Source organism: Protopterus annectens, chromosome 12.part0 (assembly GCF_019279795.1).
Source record: "Protopterus annectens isolate FY-2018-M chromosome 12.part0, PAN1.0, whole genome shotgun sequence".
NCBI classification, from domain to species: domain Eukaryota; kingdom Metazoa; phylum Chordata; order Ceratodontiformes; family Protopteridae; genus Protopterus; species Protopterus annectens.
In genome coordinates this window covers 757,175,294-757,190,964 of record NC_056746.1, presented here as the reverse complement: position 1 = coordinate 757,190,964, position 15,671 = coordinate 757,175,294, and positions in this window count along the sequence as shown.

The following is a 15,671-nucleotide window of genomic DNA, read 5'->3' as shown; positions in this document are numbered from 1 at the left end:
TAGTCTTTCATAATAACTTAAATTTTCACATCCATGGATGTTCTTGGTATATTTATGCTGTAATCTTTCCAGTTTCATCATGATTATTTTCTTACAGGCTTACCATATTGTTATTCCAAACTCAAGTTTGTGTCTAATGTAACTAACAAACAATGACTTCATCAATTTTGATTTCCTAGACTTTATAAATCTTTACATACAACCTATAGTTCTATAAATATCATTAATCAATTGGTTGATGCGATTAGAAAAACTCATAGCTGAATCTACCCATATACCCAGGTCCTTAAATGAGTCTACAGTTTCAATCTCTGTGTGCTGTATTAAATATTCACCTTTCAATATATGTCTCCCAAATCTCATATGCATAGTTTTTGATGTATTCATCAGCATATTATGCTCCTGTGCCCAAATGATCAATTTAGTCAAGTTAGTTTGCAAACATGCCTTATCTGTAGAACATATAACCAGTTTAACCAATTTCAGGTCGTCTGCATATAGACTATAGAACACCTCAGATAAAAAAAGTTAGGAAAAGTTAGGTCTGGAAGATACAATCTAAACAAGTAAGGGCCTAGGACAGAGCCCTCTGGACACCCTGAATGTAACCAAGGATTTCACCTGTCCAGTTGCTGTTGCTGCATGATACTTGCCATGTCCTATTTGTAAGCCATGCAGCTATCTATCTTATTAAGAGTACATCAATACCTAGTTGTACTCATTTATTGATCAGTGTTTTGTGTATGGCCCTGTCAAATGCTGAAGTTAAATCTATATAAATTACATCACAGCACAATTTTTCATTCATAGCTGTTATTATATTGTTATCGAACATCATGTTACAGGTGGTAATGTATCTATTTTCAACATATGCATGCTGATACATGGTTTCAAGGAATATGATATATTTATATAATATATGTTCATTTAGGGAAGATCAGATAGTTTCCTTTGGGAATCATGTAAACACACATAGCCATTTACAAATGCTTTTAACTCCGTACACTTCCTCCACACCTAAACACCCCTCAAATTACAAACCTTAAGATTAATTGATACACGATAATAAATGCATTTTTTCATTTAATCCATCAGTTTTTACTATCACAATACAGTGGAATATATCCTACAAAGCACTATCTAAGCCAATTATTACCTTCAGCAATGTTACTCAAAACTCCTCCCACTAACACCTAGCCATGCAAATAAGTGTCTGCTGCCATTTTATTTAACACTTAGCATGAAGGAGCCTCAGACAAATAAATGGCAAAAGCAACAACATTTTAGAGTATAATAACTCATTGTATTACATAGTAAATCACAACTGAAGAAATTAGAAGGGACATACAGATTTTCTGTACAAACTCACAGATTTTTTTTTTAAACAGACAATCATGGATGTTATGCATCTATGAAGACAGACCCCAGCCATGATTACTGTACTCTATTAAATATTGATCTACGTAGGAGATGTAGATTATTGAAGGCTTACAAAATTATTAATGAATTGTCACTTTGAGAATTTTATTATTTAGAACTATACATGCTTCTCAGGGAGAACAGAGACAAATGTTGTCTTTCAAATATACTCAATCAGTAAAGTAAAAAGGAGAGCTTATCACTTCCAGCTCACTTTGGAAAATATTGAAATGGAATTCCCTATGTTATCAAGCTTCCAAACACTTAGCAAAATTTAAACTGGCTGTTGATCTCTATGTCAGTAAACATCTGTGAACCGTTTATTTCTGTGCTATACTCCTAACGTGTAGAATTGCCTCATAAATATTAATAAGAATATTGTGTTTATGTGAGTATATATATATATATATATATATATATATATATATATATATATATATATATATATATATGTATATGGTATACACATGCACATATATATATAATCATACACATGCGCACACTCACACACATGCACGCGCTCGTGTGGTGTTTCTTCCATTATGATGTATCTAAACGCTATAAAACTGAAATGAAATAATGTAAATAGCACTAAATATAGCACTTCTAATTTTAGAAGGACAGCTACATTTTTTTCTACTAGCTAGGAAACTACCAACAGAAATTGCTGATGAATATTTGCATTTTGAAAGAGTTTTGTAACTTGAAAGCTTTATTATTTTATTCATTAAAATAATGTTTGGTATTGAGGTCTTGTCATTTTTTGTTGGTTATTTTTTCATTAAAATGGTGCAGCCTTGTTAGACACAGAAGATGAACTCTCAATGCAAGGGGATGTTTTTATCTGGAGTAGGAATTCTGGGTAGAGTGCTGTATAAAGAATAAGACATTTCAGAACAGCTGAGGAAGCCTAGATATTTTCCACTAGGAATCCAGAAAAAAGGAACCTAGTTAAAGGTACCCTTGGACTATGTTAAAATTAATATGAGAGACTTTTTTTCTTCTTTGTGGGACTAACAGGAAAGGTCATTTATATTTTTTCTGCTGTATCACCTATACATATCATAGGAATCTGTACTAGAATTTTTTTCTGTTAAATAAATGTTCATTATTTTATAGACTGATGGTCTCTGCTGCATTAATTTATACCACATTGGTAGGTACAGTAGGTGCATTTGTCACATTTTTTCCAAGACAAAAAGGATCCTGAATTATGCCTTTCACCTATTGAAAAGTTCATTTGCTAGGCAACTAGTTTTCCCAAATGGAGAGAAAAGTTGTCCTCTGGCATGACCTGTGAGCTTTGTGGAGTGCACTTGCATTTGGCCTATGTCAGGATGACAACCATGGAGTAAGTGCTTCATATTATTGTTGTTGCAGTTGCCAGTGGCTAGGTAGGTGCCACTTTTTAAGCAATTAACTGGGGAGGACGATGTTAGGACATATGTCATGTCCTTCAAACAGTATGTCCATTGGGAGGGTTAGGACCAGAGTGACTAGGTAGAGTACTGCCATCCTAAGTTACTGGCAAAAACCTAGTAATGCCATCCTAGGTAACTGGCAAAAACCTAGTAATGCCATCCTAGGTAACTGGCAAACATTTAAATGTTTGTGTGGACACAGAAGGTACACAAATGGGATCACTCTGATAAACTCAAAAAAAAGCACTGTTGGCTTCAGCTAGTATTATATCTAACATCATTGATGGATACTTTTGCTAAAAAATGGTAAGATCTCAGTCACATGATTTAAAGCATGTGCATATCTATGATTAGAGACTGAGGGTTAACACATTACAAGCAAAATTATATACATGTTACACCATTATTAAGTTTAAAAGGGCTTTGCCTGCCACTTTAAGAAAGTGGGATTTTCAAACTGACTCTTATGCTGAGAATATTGTTGTACTGGTAGAGAAATACTTATGAAATAAAATTATATTTAAACCAAAGCATTCTAAACCTGTAGTGAAGTTGGTATTATATTTTGGTAATACAGAGAAAGTATCAGTTGCAGGCCTTCATCCAGCTGTCCATGCTCAAAAGTTGTATATGACTCAAATAGTGGCTCCATCAAAAGCCATGGCCATTCATATTGTAGTAATACTCTAAATACTTTGCTTTAAATATTGGAAAAGTGATCACTTAACTATATTTTGTACTAGTAGTAGCAACACTGTTATGTCTGTGAAAACTGTAATCAGTGAAAATCACGCTGCTATTATTGAAACTATGCCATGTGATAAATTGTGTGCAAGAATAGCTTAGTCAACTTTCTGCTATTGTCTTCTTCTTCCTCTTTCATCTGCTCCCGTTAGGGGTCGCCACAGCGCATCAAATTGTGATGACAGATTGTGCTACTGCAAAATTAATTAGGTGTAAAGTCTTAATTAATGGCAGGGAATTTTTGAGAGTATTAGACTAAGGCAGTATGGTTATGCATATAAATGTGATATGCTTATAGGAAAATGACTTTTAATAAAAAACAATTAAGTTATCTGCCTTCATGGTGATAAGAAACAATACTCTATTATTCAAGAAGTAGTACCACAAACTGGATTTGGAAAAGTAATTCATCATCTAGCTGTTTAACATATGGTATGATAGAGAATGATTTGGCCTATTTTAAAACTTTGGGGATGCAATAAGAAAAAAGGTATTCCTTTTGATATACTACCTTATCAGTATTGGGAAGGGAACAAGCAAGTGAATAAACCTACAGACTTTCCTTTTCTAATCTGGAAAAAAAGTCTGGGAGGGGAAACCACAACATGCATTCATAACAGTGTATGAATCATGAAAATATCGACCATAGTATCAGAAAGCCAGGGAGAGGAAGAACTTACACCATATAAATGTGTATGTCATTGTAGATCGAGGCAGACCAGCCTGCAACTAAACAATCATCAGCAGGAAGGCCGTTACATAATAAAAGATTGCAGTTTGAACATGCTAAAATGCCTGAAGTTAAAAGTGTCATTGTAGGCTACAAGGGTTGCAGAGCACTAAGTAGAAATGACTAGAAGAACTGAAATTAAGGTATCAGTCATTGAAAGGGTGTATTCCAGGGGAGCGAAGTTAGAAATACAGCATTCAGATCCTGAGCAGAATTCTAAACTTTCTGTCAAGCTAAAGGAGAAGTTCCAGAAATGAAGAATTCTAAATTGTGCATGCATATTGAGAAGGAGAAAAGCTAGCCTAGTAGAAGAAACTGCATAGTCAGAGTTCAAATCCCAGCTGTATCTGTGTAAGGCAGAAACCTCAAATAAAGAATGGTACTAGGTAAGAAGTATCAGTAAAATGTGTTGTACAATCACAATGGGATGTACAGCAACATAAACAAAGAAAAGAAGAGAGAGATAGCAACTGACATTAACAAATCTCAGAATGCACTGAGTATGTAAACATTTATATTCTTTATAATTTTTATGGGGCTCCTCTGCATTTGCAGCTACATAAATATTTACATGCTTAGCGCATTCTGAGATTCACTACTTTATTTATTTATTTATTTATTTATTTATTTATTTATTTATTTAACATTTGTTGACCGGGAATGTTATTTATGAAATATTTATGAAACATGAATGCTGATAAGGACCACATTTTGCATACCTACTAGCACAGGGGTATATACAATTACTCCAGTGAGTCTAGCTTGTTTTATCTTCCCAGTGTACAGGGTTATACACAAGTACCCAGTGAGTCTGTCCTGTTTTAACTTCCCAGTACACAGGTGTGTATCCAATTACTCCAGTGAGTCTGTCCTGTTTTATCTTCCCAGTACACAGGGGTATATGAGTCTCTTCTGTTTTATCTTCCAGGTACACAGTGGTACTGGAACTCTCTTCCCAGCGACCTAACCTCACTACCATCACTTACACAATTCAAAATCAGGCTTAAATCCTATCTTAAAATACATTGGCTATGCACCTGTCTTAACCCAGACTAACAACTCTTGTCTTCTCACAAAATTTCTAAATCTTATGTCTGCATAATCTACCTGCATACTGGAATCCAGAAGCTGAACCTGTCTTTCAACTATTTTGGACTATCTCTTATATCTTAATATCTCTCTTTGTCACTCTAGTATCTTATGTTAACACACCTCTTTCTAGCATGTTCTTGTACTGTACTTATTTACTTATTTCTTACCCAACTATTTTATTTCTATATGTTCTTTTCTGCATAAATAGCTAAATTGTATATAGTACTTCTGTTCCTTAAACTGTGAATTTATTTACTGTTTTTTATTTGATTAATGTCATACACTGTTTTGTACTATCGAGGAGCTTTTCTCCCCGGGCCTCTGCTGAAAATGGATATGTGTCCAGCTGGACTAGCCCGGTCAACAAATGTAAAATAAAATAAATAAAATAAAATAAATATGCAATTACCCCCGTGGGTCTGTCCTGTTTTATCTTCCCAGTACACATGGGTATATGAGTCTGTCCTGTTTAATCTTCCCAGTACACAGTGGTATATGCAGTTACCCTAATAATTCTCTCCTGTTTTATCTTCCCACTGTACAGGGGTGTATATATAATTATCCCTGTGCGTTATGGTATGTGGCTTGCAAAATATACTATCCTATCTATAACTATACTATCAGTTGCAGGTAATATTGATGAATCACACCCACTGATACATAGAGGTCTGTCATTATTGAAGTTAAGAGCTTCATTAGTTTGTCAGACAGCATCCTACAAAAAAAAGAAATCTTTCATATTTTGGTTCAGCAATAACAACTGTGGAAACCAGCTGTATACATAATAAGTTGGGAGATTCCTGTGTAATCAGACTTTACAGTTTATATAGTATCCCTATTTTATAATTATTGCTGCTCAGTTTAGAAAATTATAATCCACATTTTTACACTTTAGTCATATAATACTAACAGATTTTACTATTAGAAATATATATTTATACAATGTCTTCCTGACACCCTCAAAATACAGAACACAATTACTTTCAAAGTATTTTGCTAGCAGTTTTTACTAAAAGGACTGTAACATCTTCATTAACACAAAACAGTAAAGCTGTCTCCCCTATTGTTTATAAATGACTGCAGTATCATCAGCATTTGTGGTGTCTGTCAGCATCAAATTTAGTATCTAAAGATAATAATAATCTGATAAACATAATGTTCTTAACTGATGTCATGGCACAGTGGCATGGATTGTAGCTTTTTGCTGCTATATGTTAACTTGAAATACACTGACTTACTCCTAGAATGCCATTTACTTTCTTTTTTAGCTTCTGTTGTGGAGAGTTATTGTAATTATCTCTATTATAACCTGAGCTTGACTATGATCCTGAGTGTCACTGGTAACTTAGTTTATTTCCCTAACCAGTGACACTTAGGATTGTAGCACCAGTGGGGGATGGAGAGCTTAGAGCTTGGGCTAGTCTGATTATTGCTGTATCCATGGCAACAGTCATCATTAGCAACCAACCAATCACTTTCCTTTTACTGCCTTCTACATCTCACAGCCCAAACAACCCCATAACAACTTCATTTTACTTGTACTATGTCCACTGAGATGATGTGACAGCAGTCATAACAGCTGAATCTTTATGACAGAATCAATGTTTTTGCTGGGCTATTTTAAAACACAATCAATTGACGCTTTTCTTATATTACTAAAGCTGAGAACTCATAAATGCTCAGTAGGACTGTTGCAACTAGTGTGAGAAGTGGCTAAAAGAAAACATGGGATTATCATCAGTCAATAATAATGACACCATTTTATACATAAAAACTGTTTTGTTAATTTTTTTTTTCCTGGGGGGATGTTGCAACCCTTCAGCCAAATAGCAGTAGATACCCCTTCAGGAGACATTGAGTATATGATACAAGGCACACATAATGAAGCATAAAATACAGTTTTCTTAGTTCAGTGTAATTTGTTGATTGAAACTGTTAATGTTGACAATCCCTGGGATTCAGAAAAATTCCTCTCTGCCTACCCTAATTGTCCAATGGAGACTGGTCAATTACAGTGAAGAATTCTGTTCCAGAGACATGGAAAACAAACACCTCATTCATGTCTCATTGTCAGGTCTATGAAGTGAACACTGTGCTCTCAGACCTCATCATGCTGTTGTTCTCTGTAGTAGTACACGTATCACATTGGCAAAGCCCTCACCCCACATGCAAAAACACTTTCAGATACCAAAGCAGGTGCACGTGTGCACATGTGCACACATGCACACACACACACACAAAACACCTGAACATGATTAGAGCTTCACCAGAGCTACTCATTTCTGAATACACTAGCATGTTTTCATTGCAATGTATGTAAGTTATGTAAATCTGAGTTAAATGATGTATGACTACTCTGTCCCAAGTTTTAATTGAGCAACTTGTGATGTTTTTATTTCATTAAAAAAAGCATGAAATGAGTTTACCTTTAATACTGAAGCTAATGTCATTCACTAGGAAAGACATTTTTGTATGGCTCAACTGCCAACATTTTCACACTACATACTATTCTGTACTTCTTAAAAGGAGATAGCGATAAAAATATCAAACTTGCAAACTGAAAACTTTTTTGTTATTTCAGAAAAGTATTTTTAGACAGCAGAATTTATACATTGTATGTTTTGAAAAAGTCACATTCCTACCTGTGACTAATTTTCTAATGATTGTTTTATCCATACGTATTGCAGCACAGTGTGACAATTCTTGCCAAGTGATTTGTCAAAGTAAAGTGAAATTGACATAAAAGAAGTAATGTTGTCATAAATATTGTATATAAAGCTGCTCTACTATGTTTTTGTAAATAAAACTGTTAGGCAGATATCTTGCTGTATTAGCTATAGTAGGTTCTCACTGTTTTTTTTTTTTTTTGTGGTTAACATAGCCAATGAGTACATAAAAAAGAGAGCAGAAGTCAGGTAGTTGAGAGGCATAAACATGGAGGGGAACCTTGTGTCCAGAGCACTGGTTCTAGGTGGACTTTTTCCTGACCAAGGAAAACCAAAATAATGGGAGCTGCCAATACACTGTTAAGAGAGACTGCGGCTCTGCTGTATGGAGCTATATTTAAATGCATTTTGCGTTGTTTTGTCATTTCACATGATTATTTGAAAAAATTGCAGTTTTTCTGTTTGCAAAAAAGATTTATTATTTTGTAGACTGGTACTCTGTGCTGCATTTTATATTAAACATTGGTGGGTGCAGTAGGCATATCTTTATTAACATTTTCATGCCAAAAGTCCTGAATTTATACCTTTCCTTACCTGCAAAAATGCCATTTTTCAGATTATTTTATACACCTTGAGACATAGCATTCCTGTGGTGTGTGCTGTAAACATAATTGTTGAAACTTTATCCTGTCTAAAGGGAAACAAAGCAGTTCTGTGGTTTGTGTGTGCTGTGCTTGGCCTTTTGCCAAGAGAAAAACTGTCGAACAACTGTTACAGACCATTGCTTCTACTGCCAAGGGAATGATAATTATTGATTTATCCATGGTGGTACCAAAGACAATTCTACCAAAGAAACAACTAAACAGAATAGAAGACCACGCCTCAGACCTGGTAGCCATTGAATAAAATGCCCACCAGGAGAGATGGGACTGAGGTAACTCAGCTGGAGACTTTAAAAGCCTTCATGGGCAAAGAAGGTATTGAAGACCTGGACTATGAAAAACAAAAAATGAAATTTTTAGCTAGAGTTAATATTATCTCTGAGAAGATTTCACAAGCTTCATAGCTGGACATTTTTTCATAATAAAATGTAAGGTTTCACTTATAATTATAATATGCTCCTAATCTGAAAAGCACAACACAGCAATGTAATAAACTGATTGTGAATGATGTTACCTACACTGAGGCTGAAGATACAGCCAGCATGCTGGCTGATAAATTTAACTCTAACTTTACCCCATCTCCCGGCCATCTGTCCTTCAAGATACACCTGAAACTGGCTCGACTCCAACATTGTCACACAAGACCAAGTCATAAAAGCTCTATCAAAAGCTAAAAATACTACATTTATGGGTTCTGACAATATCCCTGGATGCATCTTAAATAGCATGAACCATGATTTAGCCACCCTGTCCTCAAATACACTGTTCAATCTCAGCTTCCATACAAGTTTTGTACAAAGGGAATTGAGAACAGTCATTACCCTGCAAAAAGGAGGACCTTCCACAGACCACAGTGGTACATTTTGTTAATAAACTACCCTTTAAATAGAACAATTACTTAAAAAAAATCAGGAACCTTGCTGTATTAGGTTTGTTGTGTTCTTAAAGTTTATTGCTTAATAGAGCTAATTAGTGGTGTATAAAAAATAGGTATAAAGTCAGACACTTTAGAATCATTGACCCTACTAGAGGAAGCTTTTCTGTCCAGAGCAGGTATTTTGGGTAGAACCCTTTAGCATTACTACCAGAAAGAACTTGCATGTCTATCCTGCTGAAGAAAACTTAAGAAAGAGTGTTGCTGAAAATCTCAGAGAGACTGTGTTTCTGGCTATTATTATTTGGGAAGAACCTGCATTTTTATTTATTTTATTTTTATTTATTACATTTGTTTACCGGGAAAGACCACTGGGCCTAAAAGAGCCCATTTTCAGTGGACGCCCGGGTAGAATAGCTCCAACAAGAACATATATACATAAAAAATTAAACATTAATTGGTACAGAAGTAGAAACAGTATTACACATAGTGATTACAGTAATATATATGGGAATCTAGTTGGTTTGATTACATTAATATATATAAATATATATATATATAATATAATATAATATAATATAATATATACATAACAGCAGGAATTTAGCTGGTTGCCAGATGAATTCAATCAGAGTGGTATAAACAGAAATATATTAATCAGCATTATTGTACCAATATCAACAAGTGATGAAAAAATAATAATTATGGGAAAAATATCAGTCAGCAGTAGCAAAAAGTATAGGAGTTTAGTTATCATATAAGGAAAAGTAATACATTAGGTTATAGAGCAGGTACATAGCCAGGAAGAGTTTAAATGATTTTTCAGTATGTGCTTGAAAGTGGTGGTGTGGAAGTGAGTTCCATAGTTTGGCAACAGTGAAGGAGTAGAGAAGCTGACAAGCAGGTAACGTGGGCTTTTCTTCTTTTAGAAGTAGATGATTTTCAGATCTTAGTTGCCTGCGTGAATTTTTTTTTTGTTTCTGCCTGCACATTTTTTTTCTTTTTTCATGCAGTAAAGCCATATTATTTTATTGTCTTGTAGTCTGCTTATTTTTATATTCCGCAGTATATTTGGGTGCTTTTAAAGAATGGTTTCATAGTCTACAGATAGTTTAATATCAAATGCTTGTCAGCATTATTCTGAGCTTTTAGGCTGTGGCATTTCGATCATGCTTCATACAGTTATTGGGTTAAACTAAAACTTGCTAAATGAAAAGATGGATTAACAATACATGTTTTCATCCATTTAGTAGGTTCTTCAATTATACTCCCCAGTGCATTATGTCTATTTGAATTATGAGATTATATAGCATTTACCTGTCTATTTATAAAGAATTATTATATTTTACAAATAGCTTAATCACTTATTAAGAATTATGTATATTACCTCATGGGAGATTAAAGAAACACATTTCATAATTGCTGTTATTGTATCAAGCTGTTACAGTCAAATTCAGGTTATTAGAGAGTTAGTCTATACTCTCTTTTACAAAAGAAGGAAAAAAGGCATGCAAGTATATAAATATAAGAATGATACAAAAATAATACAAGCTGCAGATATGTGGTGGTATTCAAATTGTAGGTACTCCTGAATTAAATTTTGAAAAAAAAAAAAAAACAGAAACTAAGTATAACAAACTAAACAATATTAAAAAATACTAGTAGCAAATTCCAAATCCGAATGCCGGTGCACCATATCCTCAGTATTTTCCTGTATATATATTAAGACAATGTGAGGTATTGCCAGCTATACTAGGAGAAGTAGAGAAGTGGATGTGCAACCTATACCAGCACAGCTAGCTGGAATTTTGTAAAATATTATATGTCATTTGTGTATCAAACTGATTTATACAGATGCTTGTGATGAAAAATGTATTTGTAAAGCTGCTTTTGTTAAAAATATACCAACAGTGCGCTTGCTAGAAAGAAAAATAAATATGCATGTATTATTGCAACTGTTTAAATGTATATATTTTAATAGAGGATACTGGAAGAGAAGAGGATAATCTCAATCCACCTAACTTTGAAAATAGCTTGAAATTAAATTACCTGTATCTTACAGTTCTCAAAGCAGCCAGAGACAAAAAGTATGTACTAGGACCTTTCTGCATTTTCTTTGCTACTTTGGAAGGGTGGAGGTTTGAAATTGTTTTATGACTTCCATGATTTGCAGCAGATCTTAGCAAGGCTTTGTGTGTGTGTGTGTGTGTGTGTGTGTGTGTATTATTGAGACATATGTGCTAAATCCTGACAGCTTCTAGCCAAGGAGAGTAGCATGGAAACCAGAAGTCAGATGATCAGATGTATGTGACGTCATTCTGTAATCCATCACTAAAAATTATATTTTAAAACTAGGTGAGACTAAAGTCTCATAGCAGTCTGTTTTTGTAAAGTATATCTCATGTACTTCATCTTGCCTTGCTCTACTAAGTTACCAGGGAATAATATTTTTTTAGATCAATCAGGAAAATATTGTCAGCTTAGTTAAGTACTGTTTTTCTGTAACTGTGTGAACCTGTCCACCTGTGTTATTTTTAATATTTCCTGTTACATGAAACTCTGGCATTTATTGTAAATAGATATTTAGTATTTTCATGTTCGTTTATTATTTTCTTATTAAATATATTTAAACTTTTCATGGTAGTTGATCATTTAGAGAATATTTTAACTGTTGAGAGTACTAGCCCCGGGATTCATGAAGCTTGCGCCAGGCGCAGGCGTAGCGTAGGCGGAATAATGCCAAATATGGCCGTCGAGTGATTCAGGTGCGATCCAATGCCACATGCACTACCGGCATACACCAGAACTGCGCAGCCCTCGGCATAGGTATGCTAATCACCCCATGCGCAGTGTCACACCATGCAAATGAAGGCAGATAGTGATTCACGAAGTGGTGCAGGTGTATCATAAGCCCACGAAATGTAAACCAAAAAACACGGTTTACATTTTCCCAAACAGAACATCGGAGCTATGGAAGCGGACCAGGCTCATGTATTACAAAGTTAACATATGCCAATGGCTAAATACACAGCCAATGGCATAAGAAAAGATGCACAAGAAAAGATGCACAACACCTAAAAAACATTTAATGTCATGTCCACAGTAACGCACAGTACAACTGCAGGGCATGTGTGCGCAAACTGGAACATAAAGAAAATATATAAAAATGTCATAAAATCGCAATGTAATGCAAATCAGGTTTACACCATAATACACAATGTTAGGCATGGAACACCACAACCAAGGTGCAAGGGTTGCTAAGGACCTGCGACAGTGTTCGGCATGGTAACTATGAATTAGTAGTCAATGCCATGCAAATGAGGCAGATAATGCTGAATCACAAATGTCACCTCGGATGAAGTTTCTACCATACGGTGCAGCGCTATAACACCGAGGAGTGACTCAGAGGAGATACATGACATCAGCAGTGGGGTGTGCCACCGTAGCAGTAAGCACATTGGAGCAATGCAAATCTGGCCTGGCCATTGCTAAGCAAAGCTGCAGGACAGGGGTGGGAAGGAAGGTATAGAATCATTTAGCTGAGAGCACACATGGTGCCCAAAAGCGCATGTGTACGGGGATGAAAACGTGCCCGAAACCCAGTAAGCGGATGCACGTGCCATGAACAATAGCACAAACAGGAAGGTCAGGGGAAGAAAAGAAGGAAATGCCGAAGTAGGGTAATTGGAGTACTAATGAGCAATCAACACCAATCAACTCACGGCGGCCAATCAACGGCAGCTGACAAGTCTGCTCACAGAAACCTGCAAAACAGGATAGGGGAGGCATTGGAATGCAAAGAAAGGAGGGGAGGCATTGTATTGCAAAGATAGGAGATCTGTCATAGCAGAGCAAAGCAAACTGACAGTAGACTGGCAATAGCTCACATTACGCAAGATACGCCAGGTCAAGGAAAGTACAAATGAAAGCAGGCGGCTGGATGCATGCCAGAAAATGGTAGGTGGAACGTGCAGAAATGTAAAGGGAAGGTCAAGAGGTAATCCACGGTGGCCATATGTAATTCAACACCAAAGGCACCACAATAGTAGTTCCGGTAGTAAAACACATAAGATACCCTGTAGCTACGATCGTACATACACACCCTATGACATCATTGGTGTTCACAGCACAGTAGTAAAAAGTGTGAAAGCACCCTACACACACCTGTGTATTCCCAAACATTGCACCATAGGTGTAAACACACAAGGAACTTTTAAAATGTACATGTTGGGAGCTGCCATAGCTGTGATTCATAAGCATGTGTTAGAGACTGATGGTGTTGTGTAGGATGATGCCGACAACCCCCGCAGGCCCCGGAGGAGGAGAAGAGTGTTCAGACCAAGGGTAACCTACCAGGGGCTACATGATCTTGAGATAGTAGAGCGTTACAGGGTGGACAGGGACATCTTACAGCAAATAGTGGAGCTGTGCCGGCCACGCCTGAGAACCAGAAACAACAGAGGGGAATCCATCCCAGTGGACACGAAGGTATGTGTAAGCTTGTGAATACTAGCCACAGGTACCTTTCAAAGGCCAACTGGAGATATAATGGGGATCTCACAGGCATTAGCATCCAGGGTACTACATCAGTTCCTGGATGCCATGTTACCACATGCCAATGAGCATATATACTTCCCCCGAACTCAAGAGGAGTTGGCCAGCAATATGCGTCACTTCCACTGTGTGACACACTACCCAGTGGTACTGGGTGCGATAGACTGCACGCACATACAAATCAAGTCACCACCCGATGAGCATGGTAGGCGCTACATAAACCGCAAGGGATTCCATTCCATCAACTGCCAGGTCGTGTGCAATGCCCAGGGCATTGTCTTGGATGTGTGTGCTGGCAGCCCTGGAAGCTACCATGACTCCCATATCTGGCATGCCTCACAGCTGTATCAGGTATTTGTCAGGGGGGACATCCCACATGGCCACCTTGTGGGGGATGCTGGCTATGCACTGGAACCGTGGATGATGACTCCCATCAGAAATGCACACACACCCATGCAAGAACACCATAATGAGGCACACGCACAAACCAGAATCATCATAGAGCGTGTGTTCAGGATGCTGAAATCATGTTTCCGGTGCTTGGACACATCTGGTGGAGCCTTGCAGTACTCTCCAGGCACGTGTGCCCACATTGCCATAGTATGTGCCATGCTACATAATATGATCCTGCGGAAACAGCTGCAGCAGGGACAAAATGGTGAAGGCCCTCATAGCCCACTGCAATTGCCAAGGCCATCACAGACACAGAGGGATTCAGACCATGAACACACTGTGCCAGCCCCAGTAGGCAGACGGAGGCATGCTCAGTATGCCTATGCCTTGGCAAAGAGGGAATGTATAGCACATACTCTGACAGTGTAGGCCCCTATGGACTGACACACCATTCCACCTGCACACACAGTAAAATGGATGGCACACAAACATGACCACCTGTAAATTGTAATGTATAGGTGGTCTACTGTGTGAATCCTACATAGGCAGCCCTCAAACATTGTACACACAACAGCTATTGGAACACGGAATGTCAACACCGGAACAGTACATGCGCCTATCAGCATATGGCAGTGCTGTGTGTATACGTTCCCAGGTACATCGGTAGGTACATGGCCGATTGTCAGAGGCCATACACCAAATGGGGCAAACAGTGTCTGCTGTTACCACAACATCAAGTAACCAACTGTCGCTTAGTGGAGCAGAGGCAATTGTGGGAGCACATGTGTGTAAGCACTGTTCTGCACACACTCAGCATGGAGTCCCTGCTGCGTTAATGAGGGGCTCCACATAATATAATCATGGATGTTGTGTCAAGTCATGGGGTGTACCCATGACAGATATTCGTCCCCCCAGCATGCTCCACCTACGGTCATTTGAAGGTGTAGCACAGTATCGTGTGTGGCTCATTCTGATATACATACCCAATGCTGGAACACATCCAGTAAACATCACATGGACATACCATTAATTGGACTCATCAATATGTAAACTAACTGTTGCCTATGTGAGTGCAATATGGAGTAACAGCCGTAGTATACCCCATGTACAAAACGA